This window comes from Triturus cristatus, chromosome 5_1 (assembly GCF_964204655.1).
Source record: "Triturus cristatus chromosome 5_1, aTriCri1.1, whole genome shotgun sequence".
Classification (NCBI taxonomy): domain Eukaryota; kingdom Metazoa; phylum Chordata; class Amphibia; order Caudata; family Salamandridae; genus Triturus; species Triturus cristatus.
Genome location: NC_140587.1, coordinates 216,706,922 through 216,731,115, shown reverse-complemented (window position 1 = coordinate 216,731,115; position 24,194 = coordinate 216,706,922). Strand labels below are relative to the sequence as shown.

Genomic DNA, 24,194 nt, shown 5'->3' with positions numbered 1-24,194 from the left:
TGCAATTCTTCAATGGGGATTGGACGCAGATATGAGGGCAATTTACCATGGGAGCTAAAATGAGAAATCTCTTGTTCTTCCATTTACCTCTTTTTTTCTGTAGGACTGATCGTCGCAAAACCTGGTATTCCGTAAATTAGTTGAGTGTTGTAATCATAAAGGAGGTCCGGACTTCTAGCGTAGATTAGTTAGGTTCTTTTATTTAAGTTAATAGGAAAACAAGGGAAACCCCACCAGGAGCAGCTGTCCTGCTGCTCCGCCCATACCCAACTGACACTCACAGACATCCAACATTCCATCCATCCAACATTCCACGCCACACTCATTCTGGCTGAGCAGCAGGTAATTGTAAGTTACAACATATCTCCCTTCTTTACGGGGAACAAATGCATTGTGAAATAGATTAGATGAAACAATTAAAATAATGACAATATGGCAAATAACATATAGTCAAGAAATTGAATACAATGCACTAATAATAACAAATAATGCAGTACAATATAAACATCTCACATCACAACCTGTCACACCATACCACATCTCATCAAACTCACATAAAAGAAACATCCTATCACAGCATACTACATCTCATCAAACTCACATAAAATAAATATCCTATCACACCATACTACATCATGTCACAGCATACTACATCTCACCAAACTCGCCTAAAAGAAACATCCTATCACAGCATACTACATCTCATCTCGCACACAATGAATAATTAAAAGAACATTCTTTCACACCATACTACATCACAACTCACACGGAAACTATACTAAAGATTTCACACCACATTACATTCTGACCAAAATATCACATAACCAAATGTTGTAATCATAAAGGAGGTCTGGACTTCTAGCGTAGATTAGTTAGGTTCTTTTATTTAAGTTAATAGGAAAACAAGGAAAACCTCACCAGGAGCAGCAGTCCTGATTCTCAGCCCATACCCAACTGACACTCGCAGACATCCAACATTCCATCCATCCAACATTCCACGCCACACTCATTCTGTCTGAGCAGCAGGTAAATGTAAGTTACAACATTAAGTAAGCTGATTGCCAAGTTTTTTTTCATTCAAAATATTCTTACGGGAGTTGCTTATTAGGTTGGGTAGGATGGAATTTTGTCTGGTTGCTAGGATTTTTGCATATATTTTGCAGTCCACATTAATTAGGGATATGGGTCTGTAGTTCTTCGGTAACAACTGATCCTTGCCCTCCTTGGGGTGACTATTATGTTGGCTTCCGACATGGATTGTGATACCAACCCATTCAGGTCTTGAGTCGGGGTCCTACGCGGGTGGACGGCTCCCCCCACTCCTCCCCCCCCCCACTTATTTTACCTGGAGCTCGATAACTGGAGCAAATGGAGCCACACATTCACTCTTTGACCTCTCTGGGGCGAGATCGGAGCTCATTCAGAACGCTGCTCACGTGCTGGCTTCTCTGATGCAATCGCATCTAAGGGGTGAGCGAGGGGAGGCAATGAGTCTGATGGTGCAAGCCACCTTTCGTGACATCACTTCCTGTCGTGATGTCAGCGTCCCCCCCCACTTCTTTTTTAAGGACTTGTGCTCTGAACCCATTCTCCGCACAGTGATTGAACGCCCTCTTCATGGTAGGTTTCAGCTGCTCTAGAAAAGACTTGTAGAAGGTGGCTGTGTACCCATCCGGCCTTGGGGCTTTGTTATCCTTCATAGATTTGACCGCCATTTCAATCGCTGCAATGCTAATTTCGTGCCCTAGTCTCTGTGCGTCTACACTGGTTAACTGTGGAAGACCAAGTCTGTTGAGATATTTTGTGCACGCCTCCAGATCCAAGATCTGGTTGTTTTTATACAGTTCCTGATAACTCTTGAAAGGCCTTGAGGATGTCTTTGTGGTCCTACCCAACCTAATAAGCAACTCCCAAGTAGGTTTCCAAAGGACCGAATGTCTAACGACTATACCAGATTTCTCTGCCACATACTAGAACATACAGCCAAAAAAACAGAGCCAGCTGTAGCTATTACCCTTGATGCTGAGAAGGCATTCGACAGAGTATCATGAACCTTCCTGGAGCAGTGCATGCAATCCTTCAACTTAGGTGAAGGGTATATACGGAAGGTGATGTCTCTGTATGGGTACCCAAGAGCCCGTATTATCATTACTCTCCGAACCACTTGCGCTACAACGCGGCACTAGACAGGGCTGCCCACTGTCCCCCTCACTTTTTCTGCTAGCATACGCGGATTACATTCTAATTGTAACGGAGCAACCAAATACCTCAATTGAGGCCCTGATAGACACCATAGAGATATACTCAGGATATAAGCTCAACAGGGATAAATCAGAATGCAAACCCCCGAACATCCACTGCACTAGGGACATCCTAGGGGGATCGGGCCTGGCCTGGCAAACTGGGTTTATCAAATATCTAGGTATACACTTTGGCAACGACCTCATGAGCACACTAGGCCACAATGAGAAACTATTGCTAGAAAAACTCTTGGAGGCCTGGTCCCCAAAATGTATAACTTGGTGGGGCAGAATCGAAACGATAAAAATGATCACCACCCCCAATGATCAACTACCTGATCAGCATGCTCCCACTCCTACTCACAGATGACTTCCACCGTAAAATAGATAATCTGATTACTACATTCCTATGGCGAGGGAAGAAAGCACGGATAAGCATAAAAAAACTAAGACTGGAGAAAAAACTGGGAGGGGTAAATCTAGCAGACTTTAGAAACTTCCAAACAGCATTTCTGGCAAAACAAGGGGCTTACTGGATATCACATCCTCACGGATACACACCGGTATGGCTACAAGTTGAGAGAGCCATACTGAACAATTTAAACCCAATGGCGCTGTTAACAGCTAATAAGCATCTTCACGCCTCCAGCTCCATTTTTAAAAACACAAAAATTGCTCTACTAAGAATAGATAAGAGAATGGAGCACAGCATAAAGGGATCGAAGCTGGAGTTACACTGGGCCAATAGCAAGATCGGATACAAGGGAAAATGCCAAGCCCTCAACACAAGGATAGAGAGATGCATCTCCCACTGAGTCCAACTAGAAGAAGGGGGATACCCCACCACGTTTGCCGTACTGAAATCTAGACATAACCTAACAGACATTGAGTTCTACAACTTCCTGAAAATCAAAACAGCCCTATCCAAAGCCAAACTATCACCCGCCAAACCGTCAATCCCACAGTACATGGCAAAAATCAACAGACTAGGTCACCAGGTATCACACCTCTACAAACTTCTACGCCCAAACTCCACCAAACTTAACGATAAGACAACTAACTATTGGGTAAAACAAAGCAATAACTCACTTAATGAGCAAGAACTGGCTATATTATGGACCTCTGCCTCACGTAAAAAAATCTCCCCGGTACTATCACAAACAAAATTCTGGCTACTCCACAAGGCTTTCTGGATCCCTGCTCGATTATTCTCACTAGGCCTCAATGAAGACAATCTGTGCTGGAACTGTAGCAAGGAAAAGTGGGACCTGGCACACCTTATCTACTATTGCCCAACACTCAAAATGTTCTGGGAGAAAATCTTTGGTTTCATAAATAAAGCACTGGGCTGCACACTAACAGCTGAATTTTCCTCCCTCGCCACCACATTCATGAGCACAGGATTAAGATCAGAGCATTACATAGACCTACTAGACCTGCTTCTGACCGCGGCAGTAAAAATGGTCCTGTCCAACTGGAAAGACACAACTAAGACCACATACAAAGGCTGGGTCAACTGGGTGGAGCAGATAACATTGCTCTACAGAACTCACCCTGGAGGCCAGCAACCAGGGGGATGTGGCAGTCACTCGACACGTACCTAGACTCTTACGAACCCCCTTGAAACCATTCCGATTCCCTCGCCCCTCGTGGGCGGTGGAGCGAGCGAGTTGTAACACTACTACCATGGCCGAAGAGGCGTGGGGGGGGCCTTACATGGCTACCAATCTTGCCACAAGCTAACCAGTGGGGAGGCCGGCCTTGTCACATGGCTACAAGTCCAATTAGGCTCATTGCTATAGAACCTCTCTTCTATCCTCTTTTCGCCCCTTTCTTTCCTGCTTCTTTCTTTCTATCTTTTGCCTAATTTTCCAGCCAGTCAAGGTAGAGGGGATTAGCTAAACATATATTTCAAAGTACATGAAATCACTGCACTACAAACTACGTTTGGTTAACCTCGTAACAGAAATGCTAATGTATCTGCTTATACAATTAATAAAATACTTTGAAATAAAAAAAAAATATTCTTACGGGGTCAAAAGTTATAGATCGATAAAAAAAATGCCTTTTCTTTTTTTTTTTTTTTTTTAATTTTTTTTTATTTGCAGTATGTACATAATAATATCACATTGAATCAAAATGTCAGCGTAAAGATTCGAACTTCCAATTAAACATGAATAAATAACACAAGTCCTTTATCTATTCAGGAACACTATATCGAGAGAAGGAGCAGAGGTCCCATTAACACAATAACAACACACAAAAAAAAACCCTCTACCTTCACTCCTCCTCTGCATTTCCGTCCTCCCTCCACTTTGTGATGGGAGCCCAAATACTTTCCCCAAAGTCCCCTACTTTCTTCACTTTCTGTGCATACAGAGAGATCTCTATATTATGCATACCTAGTAGTCTAGAAAGCCACATTTGAAAAGAGGGGGCTACGGTATCTTTCCAGCCCGCGGAAATTAATATCCGAAGTACAGCAACAGACATAAACACGAAAGCCTCCTCCGTTTTTCCTAATTTTAATCTATTGTCGATACCTAAAATCATTAGGGTGGATGACAAAAGGATTTTTTTTCCTAACAGCCCCTCCCAGAATTTTTCTATCTCCCTCTGAATTCCAACCAAGGACACACATTCAAAAAACATATGAAACAGATCTGCCTGGCCTACCTTACATCTAGGACACGTATCGTCTTCCCTTATACCCCAGGCATATAACTTTGCGGGCGTATGATCTAAATTAAACAACGTTTTGTAATGCTGTGCCCTCAAATTAGTAGAGCGAAATATTTTCTTATTTAAAAGAAGGGCAAGATTTAAGTCTATATCAGGATTTCCCAGTTTTATAGCCAGAGCAGATTCTGTTTTTTCCAGATCATCTTGTATTTCTCCACATAATAGGGTATAAAAAACCTTGATCTTCTCGCTCCCTTTAACCAACTGGTCAATAATAGGAAATTCATCTGCCAATAAGATCCTTGGTCTTACAGCCTTCAACCAACTGGTCAATTTAATATACAATAACCAGTGTTTTAGGGAGATACCAACTCTGAGCTGTAGGGCCTCAAATCCCAAAATCTGACCTGCCCTCATTATATCTCCTAGTGTCTTAATTCCTAGCTCTTCCCATACCTGCAAATTCCTACCTGCTACCATCTGAGGGAATAGTCTAGAATTATATTGGTGAAGATATCGCTTTACCTTAGGGATTCCACAAAACTTTGAAATGGCCCTCCAGACCCCCCATACACCTCCCAATATCTTAAAGCGAGCCTTCCTGTAATATCTTCGGTCGACTTCCCGCATTAAAAGACCAACTGCTTTTCTCCCGACTAAAAGCTCGTAAATTGAGGGAAGTGTCTGACTGCCATAAATTCCCTGGGTAGGTTGTGGCTCTGACCGAAAAGGATGGACATATGTAACAGTAAACATGACCAATGATACAGCCTCAAATTTGGTAATGCCAAGCCGCCCCTATCCCTAGGGAGAGACAAAAGATTGGTAGAGCGCCTAACTCTCCCATACTGCCATACAAATTTTATAAAAATGGATTCCAGATTTTTAATTATTTTTTCCTCTATTAAGAGAGGTATGGCTCGAAAAAGATAGAGAACCTTGGGAAACATTGTCATTTTTAACACATTAACCCTTCCTATCAATGAAAGGTGTAAAGCATCAATTCTTTTTAGATCTATTTCTATAGATTTACTCAGTAGGCCAAAGTTCTCAACTATAATTTTGGCTGTTGAAGCATTAATTCTGACCCCTAAATAGATCACCGATTCAACAAATCTTTCATCTGTTTTAATGATGTTTTTGGTACATATTATTTGTGTTTTGGATTCATTTAATAAATAACCTGAATATTCACCAAAGTCCTTTGCCATTTGACCCAACTCAGGAAATGCCTGGTGCGGATCAGTCGTGATCACAGCCAGATCATCCGCGTATGCCAAAATCTTAGTTTCATGCCCCTCGCGTATCACAGGACTAATTCTTGGACAGCCTAATATCTTTCGAATAAACGGGTCAATATATAGAGCAAAGAGAATTGGGGAACAGGGACATCCTTGACGCGTACCGCGATTTATTGTTATAATATCAGAGATCTGACCCATAACCACAACTCGGGCAACTGGATTAACATACATTGCCGTGAGTGCTCTTATAAATTTCTCTCCGAATCCTCTTCCTACTAAAATCCCCCAGAGAAAATTCCAGACCACTCGATCGAAGGCCTTCTCTGCGTCGAGCAGGATCATGGCCATCTCGTCTCCCACAGTGGACTGGGCATCAAACAGTGTTATTGCCCTCCTGATATGATCCGTGGTGCCACGTCCTGGTACAAACCCATGTTGCCACGGGAAGACCAGGCAACCAATGACCCTGCCCAACCTTTTAGCCAAAATTTTTGAATAGAGTTTAGTGTCCACATTAATTAGTGATATAGGGCGATAAGAACCCGGTTTCTCCCTGGGTTTGCCCTTCTTGTGAAAGACCACTATATTTGTTTCCCTCCATGAATCTGGGACCACCCCTGTACACACTATACCATTAAATAAATCAATCAAGAGCGGAATAATCTCAGACGCGATAGATTTATATATCTCCAACGGGATCCCGTCAGGACCCGAAGCCTTGCCCATGGGTAGTTCCTGCAAAGCTGTTACAATCTCAGTCTCGCTAATATCCCATTCTAACTCTTCCCTGGCTGTATTACCAAGCCGAGGACCATTATCAACATACTCTTGCGCTCGATAACCTCCTATATTTTCTTCAGTATAAAGGCCTTGATAGAAATTCTTAAACACCTGGAGGATATCTTTAGCTTCTGTATACTCTATCCCATTATCTTCTATCTCAGTGATATTATTTTTAACTCTTTCCTGCTTAATTTGTAGTGCCAAAATTCTACCAGCTTGTTCGCCGGTTTCATAGCGTTGAAGCCTTGAGGTTTGATATTCGCTTACTGCCCTAAGCGTAACTAGCTTCTGTAAATCAGCTTTGACTACTAACAATTTCCTTTGGCTCTCCATACTCTCTCTGCCTTGCACTATATCAGAGGTATGTTGTTCCTCCGCCCCTGATAATTCCCTCATTAATCTCTCCACCTCACTCCTGTCTTCTCTTCTCAATCTTGCGGCACAATTTATTAGTTCACCTCTTAAGGTTGCCTTGAACGTCTCCCAAACAGCATTTCGTGAGGCGCTGTATCTATTAGCAGAGAAGAACTCCCCAACCCATTTCTTAATATGATCTACAAATCTTTTATCTAGCAATAACCTCCTTTCAAACGTCCACCTAGTGTATGCCCTTTCTAATCTCTCTAATTCATATATTAAGACCAAAGGATTGTGATCCGATAATAACTTTGGAAATTTAGATATTGCTACTCTACTTCTTTCTGAATCTGATACAAAAAAGTAATCCAACTTAGTATATCTCTGATGTGGATTTGAAAAATATGTGTATCCTGGATCTTTAGGCTCCTTCATCCGCCATACATCTAATAGCCCATGTGACCTTATAAGAGATGAGACAGCCCTATAAACTCTGGGCTTTCGTCCAGAATAAACTGCATTCGGATCCCAATCTGCTGAGATATTTAGGTCACCACAAAGAATTATAGGAGTTAACCAAGTGGCTAACTCTATTTCCAAAAAATCATAAATCTCGGGATCGTCATTATTAGATCCATACACTAAACATAATGTAAAGCCCTTTTCCAACTCCGCTAAAACCCATCTCCTGTTACTATCCGCTTTGGTCCTTCTAACTCCTCCCAATGATGATCTAACCAAAACTGCTACTCCCCTATTTATCGAGGATTGTGTTGAACAGACCACTAACTCATAGCCACTCACATACATATGAGGTTCCTTTTAGCCCATGGGAGTTGTGTTTCTTGAAGGCATAACACATCCAATCTATTATATTTTAGAAAATGGACTAAATTTTGACGCTTCCTATGATCATTCAGCCCTCCGATATTGACTGAACATATCCTAATGTTCGCCATCCTGAGGATCTACCTGAAAAACTAACACTACCTGAGGCCTTAACTGATAATTAATTACAAAATCTTTACACTGACGATTAGACTGATAACATTCCAAACTGCAACTTTTTCCTAATTTCAAACCCCCTCCCCAACCCTGACCTACCCCTGACTGTGAAGCGCTCAGACCTTGTCTGTGCACGTGATGGTCAGCGGTGCTTGCGGTAAAAGGCAGCAAAAATAAACCATTACCTAAATAAACCCTTAGACCTATAACAAACATATACCACATGCACCGAAAAATAAATCACATAACATACATATATATCTACATGAGATTCAGATTTTTTTTTAAGCTCCCCAACCCGAAGAGTGGCTCAGAATCTAATTGCCGAGAGAGTCAATAGAGTTCAAATACTCCTTTGCTTTAATTTCTGAGCTAAAGAATAGAGTTTTGCCATCGTTAATTACTTTTAACTGTGCCGGGTTTATCAGGAAGGCTTGTATTTTTTTTTTCCCGAAAGGGCTTGATCGTCTCCCTCAGTCTCCATCTTCGCTCAACAGTTGAATGGCAATAATCTGGACGGACAAAAAACGAGATTCCTTCACCAGCTCTCCTAGCATCTGGTCTCGCTTTTTCGGCAATAGACTGTCTCAGGATAAAGTTTCCAAAAAACACCAATACCGCTCTGGGTTTATCTCCTCCTCTCACATTTTTTCGGATTTTGAAGGGGGTACGGTGAACGCGCTGAATCTCAGTAGCCCAATTCCAACTAGAGAGCTCTGGAAACCCCTGCTCAAAGAGTTTAATGATATAAGCCTTTATATCAGGGCCCTCGGCCCCCTCCGGAACTCCCAGAACCCTCAAATTATTTCGACGGAGCCTGTTTTCCAACTCCTCCGTCTTCCACTGGAGATCCGCCACCTGGGCACAGTGAGCATCAACCTTAAGGGTAGCTTCAGCTACCTCTGCTGTTACTACCCTCTCTTCTAAGTTTGAGACTCTATCCCCGGTGTTAGCACAGGCCTTGGAAAGTTTCCTCACTACACCCTGCATCTTCCTCATCGCCGCCTGGACCTTTCGATTGTCCTGGCGTGTCTCTTCTCTGTGTGCGATAATTTCTTGATGGATCGTCTCCAGTAATGATAAGTTAGCATTATTAGCGCCTGGATCTCCCTGGAGAGAAGGAGCGGAGGATTGAGCACGATTGATATCACACCGACTTTTCAATGAAAACACAGTCCAAATCTTAATTGCACAGTGGCGAATGCCACTCTGGCAGAGGTAGGGTGACCAACTGGCATGTGTGCAAATTCAGGATGGTGAGTGTAAAAATTCAGGACAAAGGGTCAAAATTCAGGACAGAAGGTCAAAACTTTGGGACAAAAGGTAAGTTTTACAGACCTATCAAAGGAGGAGGCGTGATATCATGTAAGTAAGTAATTAGACAACCACGTAAGTGCAAGTCAACATAAGTTTATATTAGGTTGAGACATTCGTGCACTTCATGGGTTTTCAATATGCGTGCAGCTTTAAGCAACTGTGCAGGTCTTTTTGTGGTATTTCACATGCTAATAATATATTTATATGGTTACTGATGAATTGCTGAATGGACACAAACATTCAACAATTCATCAGTATTTTGCTATGCAATTGTATTGGGGTTCAGACACGGAATCGCCATGACTAAAAAAAAAAAAAAAAAACATGAACTGATCTTGTGCAATGTGGTGCACATGTTAATCGCTCCAATATCCTTGGGTCGAACACACGCTATATAAAACCATCAAACATAAAAAAAATAGTATGTTATCTGCGTGGCTTTTTGTCCCACCTTTTCATACTTCTTTCAGTTTTCTGTTAATGGTCTTATTTGTATTTTGTTTTATGCATTTGCATGGTAGTGCTCGGGATCATGAGTTTTCCAATGGTGATAACGAAAACAAGTATTAAAATGCCCTTCCAGTGCTTTGAAGTATAGTGAAGACGAAATTTCATTATCTAAAAAACACAAAATAAACAACAGATCTGTATGCTTTACTCCCTCGAATGGAAACAGGATATATTCATTTTAAGTAGGTGTTCAACTTGTGCCTCTCACTCACCTGATTACAAAGCTGACATTGTCCCATGCTCTTAGAAAAGTAGTGTGGCTGACACTGGAGTGATGCTGGTGGCGCCAGGCTGGAGTGGTTTGTGTGTTCCTATGTGCATCCCCGCCTCGCCCTTTTATTACCTAGTGCCCTAAGGGCGTGTGGGGCTGCTGTTATGCTAAGAGGAGGAATGCGAGGCGGCCCCAGCAGGGAGCTGAGGCCTCTCGCAGGGGAACAGCTCTGCTCCCTGCCAGGCCCAAAATTACGCACAAAAGGCGTCCGTAAAAGGGATCCCCATGGACAACGGATGTGAGGTCCAATTTACGGACGGTCCGTGAAATTTACGGATGGTTGGTCACCCTTGGCAGAGGTATAATGTCTACATCGCATCACACTCTCCAAGGTCGCCTGCACTGCAAACCAGATTCTAGCATCTGTAACCAAGATTACTCTGTTCATTGATGTCATCAAGATTAGCAATATCTCCACGATGTACGAATGGAAATGTTCTTGTAATTTATGGTCTCTTGAGCTTTGTTAATAAAAGAGTTTAACATTTTTTTTTATTTTATTTTTTTATTAGAAATATCTATCTTTTTTGCCCTGTGATCTCAGCAACAACACAAATTCCAAAACATGTCCCAGGCCTACCACACTACCCCCTTCAGAGCTTGTCATCTTGAAAAAATATATCAAGTGACTAATCGACCTAAGGCAGCAGTTTACGACAATAGTTAAACGTGGCTTTCGTGAAAGATCCAACCACATTGGTTGAAGTCATAGGTTTATTTTCATTAGGAGCAAGGTAGGTCCTGTCGCTGTCTGTCTCAACCGTCCCCGTACCATTCCCCCAGTCATCCCACATTCTATTCTATCTCTGAGTATTCTAAGAATGACATAACACCCCCCCCCTTTCTTTTGTTTTTTTTAATGCTTTTGAAACGTATGCCGTACCCCAATAAAAACATAAAATGAACACTTGTAATGCTACAAAATAATACATCATTTCTTCCCACAAGAACTTATTCCAATAAATTACACGCTACAAAGGAAAATTATAAGAGATCTAATCTTCCAACCATACTAGTGGTCGCTTTTTACATTTTTATTTTTTCCCTCAAATAAAGTGCATGCTTGAGACAAATGTTCTTTGTTTCTACCCTCGTGGGAAGAAAATTCACTGACAGTAACCTATTTGCGGTAATGGACACATCCAATCCATTAACATCATCCTGTACAGGCATAGTAGCTTCAGGAGCATGTCTGTCGGCATTTTTGTCAACTCCGTTCTCATCAAATACACAATCCATTACACACCATAAAATTTCTCGTGGATGACGGATTAGAGGTTTTAGCAATCCTCTTCAAATTCATACCTTTCCATCACTTAGTTGCACTGCATTATTCAATTATTCTGCAACCTCCATAGGCTCCTAAAACCTACTTTCCTCTTTTGGGACCTTTCAATGTTTTTTCTCTCACCCATTGTCCAACGGCAATATTGCATTGTTTAGTTAATTGCTTATTATCATACTACTCCTTTATTTTAGATTGCATTGATTCCAACCTCTCTTTTACTTAATCCTTTGGCCATTGTACAATACAGGATTTGAATAACCATCCTGGTGTATACTTTGTCCTTGGGTATCTCCCTCTCATTAAAGCAAAAGGAGAATATCTGTAACTTTTCATACTGATACCCTGTAAGCCCAAACCATTTTCTCGAGCTGCGCTTCACAATCTCTATTGTTTTTTACAGCATACTGAATGGTGTTTTTTATTGACACGATTAAAGCGTGCAACCATGCCATTACTACTGGGATTGTACAAAGTTGTTGTCCTGTGTTTAATTCCTATTCTTTCAAAATATTCTCTGCACATGACCAATGTCAATTGAACCCCCATTATCACTGAGAAGATTTGCTGTAATGCCTTCTACCAAAAATACATGATCAAAAAATTTCAACACTTCAGTGGTATCCACTTTCTCTTCAATCATAAAGATAGGCCATCTAGAATACATGTCAAATAGTACGATGATGTACTTGTGATCTGTACCAATCGGTCCCATAACATAAATTGTAACACAGTCTCATGGAACGTTAGGTACATGACTTGCCCCCATTGGAGGCCTCAAAGTGACTAAGGATTTATCAGCTGTTGTACATACTTCACAATCCCGAACATATCTTTCAGTTTCCATGTCCATATGAGGCCACCAAAATGATGCTTTTACAATTTGTTTAGTTATAACCATGCCAAAATGTGCTTCATGATATAGGTTTACTATTGATCCTCCCAAACCTGTTGGTAGAACTCTCAATACATATTCTCCCTGCACACCTAGGTCATATCTCACTTCCCAAAACTGTTATATCACATTTTCCAATCTGACTTTACCTGGCCATCCTTTTCCAAGATTTTCCCTAACTTTGGTTAAGAGTTCGTCCTTAATGTACTTAGTATCCCATATTTCTTTTCTTATACCCCTATCTCCTAGGTCATGTACATACGATATTTGGTCTGAATTCCACAACTCATCCTCACAAACATCCAGTTGCTTAGGCATCCTCGACATGAAATCAGCGAACACATTTTCCTCTCCTGGAACAAATTCAAATGTGTAATTGTAGTCCTGTAGTTTAATCAACACTCTCGTCACCCTAGCAGACGTATTGATTGTGCCCTTGGTTGTAAGGATTTTTATCGATGGTTTGTGGTCACATCTCAATGTGAAACATTTTCCCCACACAAATGCCCTAAAATGTTTGGTCACTAAAACACAAGCCAAAGTTTCCTTTTCTATTACGGAATACTTTTCCTTAGTTAATAAAAATTATCTGGAGGCATGAGCAATCGCATTTTCCTTTCCATCATCCCCTCCCTGGGACAGGACAGCCCCCCATCCCTTACTTGTTGCGTCTGTAATAATTACACTGTGGTGAAAGAAGCCACATTCTTATTGCAATCTTTTACATTACAAAAATCTGGCTCGCACTCAGGAGACCACTCAAACGTGCACTTCTTCAACAGTTGTCTTATATTGTATATACTTGTTGCAAAAGTGGGAATATACTTTGAGTAGAATTCCGCTAATCTTACAAATGATCTGACTTCATCTTTGCAGCTAGAAGCAGGTGCTTTCTGAATTCCGTCAAAGTTGGCTTAGATTTAATTCCATCACAGTCAAATGCATGACCCAGATAGGCAACACTGTTCTCTGCAAATTAACATTTTGCATATTCAGTTGTCATATTCGTCAATTTGGGATATTCACCACTTCCTCCACAATTCTGTCTAATCTGTTCTTCCCGTACACTAGTATGTCATCTTCAAAAATCTTTGCAACCTTGATCTTGCCAAATAACTGGTGCATCAACCATTGAAACATGTCCGCATCCGAAGCCAAACCAAATGGCATCCTCCTATATTGGTAACAGCCTTGCGGCGTGATGAATGCAGTGTATTGTGTGCTATCACTTGACAATGGTATCTTGTGATGCGCCGCAGATACATTGTCGAAAACCATTTGGTTCCTTTTAGCAATGACTACCTTTTGTTGATCATTGGCAAGGGATGCCTAGCAAATACAAGGAGATGATGATGCATAATCTAAATTTCCCATTACTCTTGCTTGCCACTACTAAATGCGAAACCCAAGGGAATACCTCAATAGGTTCTATCATCCCTGCATTAACAAATTCTTTCGCCACGTCCTCTTTCAGTGATATACGAATATTCCTGACTTTGTGTATTTTTGATACAGCCCCCCATTGAGTCTGATGTTATGTTCAAAACCTCCCAGTTTTTCATTCTTTTTTTCAAACGCAGGGGAAAATTTCCTTAACATTTTCTCACCAACTTTTATACCTTCATCCATGATCAAAACTTGTTCTTTTACATTTACCTCTAGAACAATGTGCAATTCTTTCTGATCGTCCCACCCAAGTACCAATGGTTCCTTCTTCACCATATACAGTTTTCCATAAGCACAATAGTTTTTAAACTCAAATGTAACCAACGGCATCCTGTCATTCCAATTTTTTCTCCTTCATAATCTTCAGGTTCAATATCTGGAGAAAAAAGCTTTGTACCCACCTTATCCACAAAGTACATATTACATTTATCCTCGTTTATTATAGTATAAGGCGTGCCAGAATCCACATACTTTTTGATTACGACCACTGTTTCTCCCCCCCCCCCCCCCCCAATCTTCATCAAAAACTCTGGTTTGTTCTACATGTCCAAACATCCATCAGAGATATTCAAAACTAGTTTACTTCTGAATTCCAAACTACATACCGAAAAGCCTTCATCATTACTAGTAGTATCCCCATCTGATTCTTCATATTCCTCTAAACATTTCACAGATTTATTCCTCCTCCTGCAAACCTTTACATAGTGTCCTAACGCACCACGTGCTACATTTTACATTTCTAGCAGGGCACGATTTCGCAGACGCCAAATGTTCAGCATTCCCACACCTATAACGCTTGGACTGTTCCTTATGTTTTAACACGTCTATCAGTACTCCCTGGATTTTTCTGCTTCATGTTTGCTTTAATCTTTGCTACAACTTCTGATTGATATTTTACTTCCTTCCTCAATGCACTCGCACATCTACTAGGAGGTTCAGCCTTGCGTACAATTGCAAGTATATCCTCCAAACATGCATCTTCATTCATCCATAATCTTTCTTGAATTGCAGGATTTGACGCATGCATAACCACCTGTTCACGGATCAAATCCTCTAGCAATTCACTAAACGCACGGTCTGTCTCCAACTTCCTTAATTCGCTCACATGGTCGTCAAAGGACTCTGTCTTCAGTTGTTTCCTGTGGAAAAATGTGAACCTTGTTACCCCTATGCAAACTTTTGGTGAAAAATGCTTATCCAAATTACACAAGGCACCAATGTAAGCATTTTTACCCCATCACTCCATCCGCAACCGTTTTGTTAATTTAGTTTTAAGCCTCTGCAGGGCTAAAGATTGTAACAAAATCAGTTTTTTGTGTTCTGGAGACATTTTACCATCCAAATGTACATTGAAGGGGTAGTTCAAGAAATACTCTTTTCATTCGCTCCATCTCAACCCAGGTACCGATCATGCAGCCCAAAACGCCTGTGGAGGACTTAGCGAAAATGTTTGCTGACTCGTAGTAACAATCCAGTTCACACAGTAAAATTAATGTAGTGAATGTGGAATTGTTCAGTGTGCAGCAATATACAGAAACACACTGTCCTTTCTTCACCACAACTTAATTATGTACCTTCCTGCTACAGAACCATGTGTAATCATCCAAGCAGGAATAATACATTTAAACCCTTCCTAAAAAACAACTTGCTGAGATGAAAATTATGTTCAATTATCCATAGTGTGCGTAACTAGTGTCAGCCAATTTGCCCAGAACATTTCCAAAATTTTGCGCCGCTTCAAACCGATCTTCATATAGAAATGAAACGCATGAACTGCTAACTTCATTGGAAAGGACGAAAAATGTGCAAAAATTTGTCACCCAAAAATGGTCTCTGGCCGTGCCACGACACTAGAGCTAACGCTGTTTGCTGCCCAATTCAAAATGGCCCCTGCGTGCTGGGTGTGATTACATGTCCAGCCGTGTCTCACTGCTTCAGTCTTGCTCAGCGCGTGAAGCAGCAACGGACGATCCTTGCTCGCTTCGTGGGCATAAGCCTTGACCTGTCCAACACAACGCTCAAGATACCCTGTATAGTAAGTGGGTAATTCTTTATTGTACAGTTAATTGAAACTCACAATTTTAAAATCATCAACATTAAAATGCGTAACAATCCTTGTTTGTACATTAACATTTTTAAATACAGAGTGCTTAATTAGCTTATTGATATTATACAATGTATGTTCGTTCCTATATGGCAGGTAAAAACTCGAAAAAAGTGCTTATGCTTCAAAGTGTGACGTGGGTTTGTCGGGGTGGGTCCACGTGAAGGTTGACTGTTAAAGTGCTCAGTGAATCTTGAGTCTTTCAGTCTCTATCAAAATATTATGCAAGTCTGCAGTTTAGCTGAATCTCTTCTGGGTTAAAACACAATTTTACAGCCTGCCTACAGGTCCTAATGCCCTTCTAATTCAGTGTCGCTCGGAGTAAGGTGCGCCTTATGTCAATTGAATTTGGGCAGATGCAAATAATGTGTACTAGGTACTCCGCATTTCCTTTTCCACAAAGGCGACGGGTCTGATCTTCTGGTCTCCTTTTCCAAGGTGGCAGATGAGGGAGAATTGGTAAAATTCCAAAGCGCAGCTTCAAAAAAAATTCTTTTATCTTCTGTTTAACTCCCATTTCCAAATAGGATTGTGGCGTAAGAGCTTTATAATCATTAAGTACTATCCATCCATGAGCTCTCTTGGCCAAAGTGTTATGGAGATCAAATTTGTCACTTTGGTTACAGCCCTTTTAAAGCTCTTGTGATCTGTGGAGGATTCCCGGAGGTTGGTCAGTTCGAGGCTTTCTAGTGATTCAACCAAGTACTCTCTGGCAGGAGATTTCTCTCGATATGACAGCTCTGCCCAAAGATAGGCATTTAGGGATCCTTGCTTGGGGCCTCTGATCTTATGCCAGCATTTTATATACGCACCCCTTCTTTCTACTGTTTGCTTTTGAAGACCGAATTCCAGACGAACTTGGGCAGGAGACACATAGTTCGGTAGTTGAAAAGTTCCTCTGTATGTGCTACTTACTATTTTATCTAAAACTATTGCATCTTTCCCGTGCATTGGTTCACTTCCATATGTAAGCATTGGCTGCAATCGTGCTCAAATCACCTGTAATAGGGGATCTAGTGTTTGGTCTGGTAGAACTTTCTTCAGGGGCCTCATTGCATGGTAGCTCGTCATGCCCATCCATCGCAGGGCCTCCAACTGGGATTTGTACTAGCCTCTGCTGTCAAGTAAAACTCTGAGGTACTTATAATTGGTTACCCGGTCTAGGCTCCGCCCATCCAGGCACCACGTAATGTTCTTAATCTTTTTATAATTCACTGGCGTGATTTTTGTTTTAAGTTGATGCATAATACGTTGCGTTTCGAGAATTTATTAGTAATGTCCAGCAGGTGTTGCAGGCCGATTGGGGTCCGGCTTATCAAAACCAAGTCATCCAGGTATAGGAGGTTGGACAACGAGATGTTTCCCAAACGTGGGGAATGCGATGTACTGATATCCAGTTCCCCTGAAAGGTCTGCTAGAAAGAGATTGAACAGCATGGGGGCTAGAATGCACCCTTGTTTCAGGCCTTTGGTGGTGTTAATTTGCCTTGAGAGGTGCGTCCCGGCTCCCAGCTTGATCTTGACCCAGGTATCAGTGTGTAATAGGATTAGCTGTTTTAGGAGGGGTTCAGGTATGCCCCACTTTTGCAACTTCTGCCACAGTTTAGTGTGAAGTACGTGGTCAAATGCTGCGTTGAAGTCTATGAAACATAGGAATAGCGAGCTCTTTGCTGCTTTGGCCGCGTCTATCAGCAAGGTTAGCGCCATAATGTTAGGTTTAATACCCTTTCCTCTACAAATCCCTGTTTGGTTTACGGGAATGATCCCTTTTTCTGATGCCCAGGTTGTCAATTCCTCCAGAACTAGTCCTGCGTAATACTTTGCCTCTATATCTATTAGAGCGGCGAGTCGGTAGTTGTTTGGGTTGCTCTTGTCACCCTGTTTGTAAATTGGGTTGATGACTGATCCTTTCCAGGATGCTGGGCTTTTTTCTCTTTCCTGTATGCCCTTGAAGACTGGTTCTAGTATTTCGCTCCAGAATTCTGCCTTCTGCCTATACATTATTGGAGGTATTCCATTTGGGCCTGGGGCTCCTTCCTCCTTCCATTTTGATATTTGTATCTTGATCCGGGCTGCTGTTATTTCTTTACTAAATTCTTTGCTGTTTGATGACCGTTCGGATCCCGATGTGCCTTCTCTCCCGAGGTCTTTTTGATTTCTTGGGGTCACATCATGTGGGACGCCTTTACTTATCCTTTTTTTAGTACTTTTTATGTTATCACTCATTTTCCTTTCGGTGGTGCACGTTATTTCCTCAGCTGAACTCCCCTCTTGGTTCTTGTGATTAAAGTGGTTGTGCAGGTGGTGTGCCCAAACAGCTTCTGTTATTTGTGAGTTTATTCCGAGATGGGCTGCCCGCTGAAGGCTGTTGATTGTCCACCAGAACCTGGCCCTGTTTTTAAGCTTCGAGGCATGCAGTATCTTTACCCAAAGATCTTCATTCTCTTGCCTTTTCTTTTCCCAGACCATCTTTTTAGATCTCGCTGAGTCAGCGCGCATGCGCTGCTCGGAGACATTTTGTGGGTGAGATTTCAAAGTGCTGCTGGCTGGCCTAGCACTTGCGTGCACGCGAGCGTGCACCCGCCAGCTTTCAGCCCCATGGCTTTCCATTGCCGCACGCACCGCATCGCACACCACTCGCCAGCCTACTTTTGCCGTCGCGCGCGCGCACCACTCGTTGTTTAATAGCGATACGTTCATCGTTTGCCAGATCACGGACGATTTCATAGACGCTATGCTGTCAATTTTGGTGTAGGGCGAATGACTGTTTGCTGTGGTCACCCTTGTGGGGAGACAGTATTGTTATAAAGCAGTTTTTGTGAGCATTAATTCTTACAGTTCTGGAATTGTAATATCCTCGCATTCCCATCGCCCCACACAGCCACCCGCCTTCCCCCCCCCCCCCCCCCCCCCGTCATCCCAAGTACGGGTCATGGATGGTAAAATTACTATTTCTGTCATGGGCCACGGAGACCCTGCCAGCGTCAACAGCCCTGAAAGTTCACGCTGTGCCAGTGCATCCAGAGTATAGTCCTCGACTGATAATCATAAGCAATGGAAGCATTCTACCACATAAAAACAGGAAATATTTTTTTTATGTGGAGACAGCAGAATCTAACGTCCCTTCAACATAAGCAACAAAAAAGATCTGCTGCTTTTTGTAAAAATAAGCATACGTATCCGCAGTTGCACACCTTTGGCTGGGGTTAAATAATCGTTTGCTAACTCCGACTGCTTAGCATAGGGGCGCTTCTTCGGTAGCTGGCCTTGCAATACATCTTACTTAGGGCACCAGCAGGTGCGACTATTAACTATTAAGGCCTCCTGCACCGCGCGCGCCTGATTTATAAGCGCCAGAGATGCGCATCACCTCACACCTGGGATCGAAACGGGCACAAATCACAGAAGCACGGCTGTATTTTATACGGCCCTCTGTGGCAGGCCAGGCAGCCCCATGGCGAGCAATGAATACCGTCCCCCTTATGAAGCGCGTACAAGTAAGTGTACACTGACCGGATGGAGCAGTATGCCGTTCACTGAAGCGAAAAAGCATCTCAGTCACATCAGCAGAACTTTTGTTTATTTGACCAAGACGGCCTTCCATTCATCAGCTCTATGGAGGTCAAAGTTAATCCACTGGTTGCATTCGAGGCAGCTTGTGGTAACAATGATTAAACAAGCCTCAGTTGCCGGGCCCTCCAAAAAACAAGAGAATAAAAGAAAATGTCCGCGAGGGCTTGAAGAGCAAAGGAGGAGTGAAAGCGAGCGAGTGCGGGTGTGGTAGCTATAATAACAAGCATTGGCATAGCCAATAGGTCTCGCTTTTGGGACCTTTATAAGTATTTAGTTATGCAGCACAATATCCTTGGTGCAACAACATCAACTGCTGCATAGCTAAACACTTATAAGGTGAGACCTATAGGCTATGCCAATGCTTGTTAAACTTTGCCTTTAGGTCCCGTAGCTCGGTTTGCAGGGCTAGGATTTGTGGTTGTTTGCGAAGTTGTCTTAAAGCTTGATTTATTTTCCGTTTAAGATTTGTCTCGGGTGAGGTGGCCTTTCCTGGTAAGCGACCCGGTTGCTTCCCTGTCAAGGTCCTTGACTTCGTGGCAAAATTTGTCCCAAAATCTTTTATGAAGGCCTCCCAAGTCTTTATTGAGGTCGCTTTCAGGTTGTTTTCTTGGTGGATAAGTGTCTTCACCTTGAAGGATAGCTCTTTGATCTTTTCAGGCTTACACTTTATTCGCCTGAAATCCGAGGTGTATTCGGTGCCAGCGCTTATCCTTACTTCCATATTAATCCCTCTAATTGCTCTTAGTGTCACTTCTTGCGGAACATGGTCACTTTGCCCATTTTCAGCCAGTCTACAGGATTCTATGGTGTCGAACAAGGGAAGAGTTACTAAGGTGAAGTCTAAGTTAGAGGAAATGGTTTCGGAGTGGTAAGTTGGTGCTGGCGGGTCGTCCTCTTTGAATCGACCATTCAGCGCCCTCCGATTTAATTGTTCCATTTCTATAAGTAATTGAATTGAACATCTTGAGTGTGTAGCGGCTTGGTTTGGTATTCCCCATGCTATGTTGAGTTCCTGTACTAGGTCATCTCCGAAGGGGTAGAGATTGAAGTCGCCTGCCAGGATTATGTTCTCCGCATCCCTCTCTTCTATAATTCTTGCCAGTTCGGTGACCAATTCTTTAGCCCCTTAGAGCCTGTGCTTTGGATGTATGTACGAATTAATTACAATAAGTGTCCGATCTTCCTTATTGATTTTGATTGTTATAGCTATTGCCTGTATGGCACTTGGGGCTGTAGTTAGTCTTGATCGCCTCTATTGTTCCTATTGTAAGTATTGAGGCATATGTCACCAGGCCACCTGAACGGTGGCCAAAGGTTGACCCTTTGATAGCTGGAACAATTTGTGACGTATATCCTGGTAGCGCTATCTCATGCTCTTCCCAGATTTCTTTAATATCAGGTCAAATGACCTTAAATAATTTTAGTGTTTCAGGATCCTTCAGCTTGTTCGCCAGTCCATTAATGTATGTATAGTAAGTACACTCACTATTCTGCCGGCGGCACCTTAAAACACGTAGAGTACATATCTGTTTGCAACTTGGGACTCCCTAGCTCAATGTTGCTGCAAGATTTCGCTGCTTGCTCTCTTCTTCTGCGATCTAATCCCAGCTCGTCGCCAACTTTATGAAAGATCTGACCACAGTAGTTCAAGTCGCAGATTTAGTCTCATTAGGAACAGCAGCTATAAACAGATACAACCCCACAGAGGTCCTTTCGCTCCGTCTCAGCCGACCCGGTACCATTCTTCCAACATTCTATCCTAATAGAGTATTATAATAATGACATAACAGTGGCCTTTCCCCTGGTTCTCTGACTACGAAAACCACATCAAAGTGCATGTCGACTCAGGTGGTGTTAGAGTGATATGAGCGATTTAAATTCTCACATGCTTCCAGATTAGGACAAGAGGTATCTGTGCCTCAGTACCAGAAAGTCTGATTTTATATAGCTGGGCCCAGTACATTATTCAGGAATGGGGTACACCCTTAATTGGACAACTGGGAATGCATGCTGGACGGTGGTAATTGTGGTGTGTGGGTTGAATGATCTCAGATACAGATCGTTGGTCTGCTATTATTTTTTCCCCTCTGTTATTCACTTACAGAAAAATATTCATTGTAGTTTCTTAGTTATAATTTTTCATCTGTTCCATTACATGTCCGATCAAAGCTTAATATGGTGGACACTTCCCTTGTCCATGGCCCTATACTTCTTGTCAAGTGTGAATAACTTACCTCTGAACAGATTCACAGTAACCAGTGTCAACTAAAACAAAGCGATTATTGGTGTGTTTCCCTGCAGGAATCAGGATCCATCCCTTTACACTTATTTTTCCACTACACCCCATAGCTTAGGGCCATGGAGTGTGTCCAGCTCCAGTATCTTACAAAAGTCTTGCCAATGTGGGTATATATTTTCCCCCTCTACATTTATCCAGTGGCTCTTGGCTGTTCCTTTGTTGTATGGCTCATGTGTTGGCCTGTATTTACCAGTTGCAGGCTTAGGGACACATTGCCCTTTCTCTCTAGCCACTTTGTTCGATAAAAGCAGCTAGGACCTATGCTATAGGCCGTCTTTGGAGTCCACTCTTCTGTTCCCCTTGTACTTCTATATCCTCAGCTTTATTTATTGGCTGGGCCATCTGCCATATTAAAATGATGGTAGCCACCTTGCAATCGAGATTCTTTATTAGGAAACCCATTGCAATATTGACTGTTATGCATGCATGCCCGTCATGAAGCATACGTTCACATGTTTTTCCAATTTTTAAAAAAGCATTGGCATAGTCAACTGCCCTGCCTTATTGAGCTGAGACTTAATGGCTTTGCCAGTGCGTATGTATAAATTAATTTAAATCTTCATAAGCTGTTCATTTCGTTTTCACCTTTAGGTGGCAGTATTGGGCTTTCTTCAAGCATCTGTTTTACTGCTTTTCACTTAACACTGTTTTTGCACCTGTTCAGCAATCCAACCTCGCTGTTAATGCCCCGGTTACTTACCGGTAAGCTCATTACTCAGAGTATAGTCTTCCTCTCCACATGACTAACGAAGTGAGCTTCATCTCCACACCAGAACCCTCCAAAGCAAAAAGTTAGCCTCCCATCCCTTCCCAATATGGCCGACCCATTTCACCCTAGACCTCTATAAGAGGCGGGCCGGCCCAATCCCTCAGCCTGAAACTACCCAGCATAAACATGAAGCCGATAGCCAGACAGGGAGGGAGGGATGGGAACTTATGTGGCGAGGAAGACTATACTCTGAGTAATGAAGATTACCGGTAAGTAACCGGGGCATTACCTCCTCGTAAGTCTTCCTTTCCACATGACTAACGAAGTGAGCATATACCCAAGCCAAGAGGCTTCATTGTACACAAGAAACCATCATCAAGGAGGATCTGTTAACAAAACACAGCCTTTATTCAGTGTACAAAAAAAACAGGATAAAACATAGCCCAACAATGGGGCCAATCAAGGGACAGCAGACCCAGCACCCAGAACAGCCCCCGCAAACCTCCAGGAGGAGAGCCACCCAGGACCACCCGGTAGTGCTCCATGAACATGTGTGGAGACGACCAAGTCGCCGCCCTGCAGATCTTTTCAGTGGACACACCTTTAAAAGAGGCCCACGACACCGAAACACTCCGAGTGGACTGACCCTGTACATCCCCCGGGAGCTCAGAACCCTGGGACTCGTAGGCTAGCAGGATAGCCTGCTTTAGCCACTAACTCAAGGTGGAGACAGAGGGCTTGTGACCAGAACGAACCGGACCAACGGTCCCGAACAAACTGTCACACTGACAAAAAGCAGACGTGCGGCTCAGGTAAACCTCCACCGCACGTCGGAAATCCAGCAAGGACAGAGAGGCATCCAACCCAGGCAGAAAAGACGGTAAGGACACCTCATGAGAGCAGTTCACAAGAGGGGATCTTAGGCAGAAAACGAGTGTCATGTCGCAGGACCAGACGGTCCGGCAGAACCCGCAAGAAAGGAGGAGACCAAAGAAAAGACTCCAGCTCGCTCATCCTGCCAGCAGAGACAATGGCCACCAAGATAACCACCTTGAAGGTGAGGAATTTAAGATCCACTGAGTGCAGCGGCTCAAAGGGGGGAAAACCAGCAGGGCAGCCCACTGCGCCCTCAGAGTGGAGGGTGCCTAACCCAGGGAAAAACTTTCAGCCAGGAAATCCAGGACCCTCATGGGGTCCACCGATACAGGGTCGGATCCCTGCAACCTGCACCAACGGGGAAAAAGAGGACCAGTGGCGGGAATAGGACAGCAAGGTGGAAGACCTCAGAGAACCCTGTTGCAAGTCAACCACCCCCGAAGAGCACCCCTGAGCCAACAAGGTCACCCGCTCAAGAGCCAACCCTGAAGATGGAGCCGGCGCAACATTGTCCTGGGGAGCGGAGGACCCCGCAACGGGAACGGGTGATCCGGAAATGGTAAACAGTCCCAAACCGCCAGCTCGCACACGAATGGATA

General features: G+C 42.9%; 1 protein-coding gene across 1 annotated transcript in view; it reads left to right on the top strand.

Moving 5' to 3' along the window:
* The window catches only part of CHRAC1 (chromatin accessibility complex subunit 1), a 61,229-nt gene that overhangs the window by 511 nt on the left and 36,524 nt on the right, over nt 1-24,194 (top strand). The window lies entirely within an intron of this gene.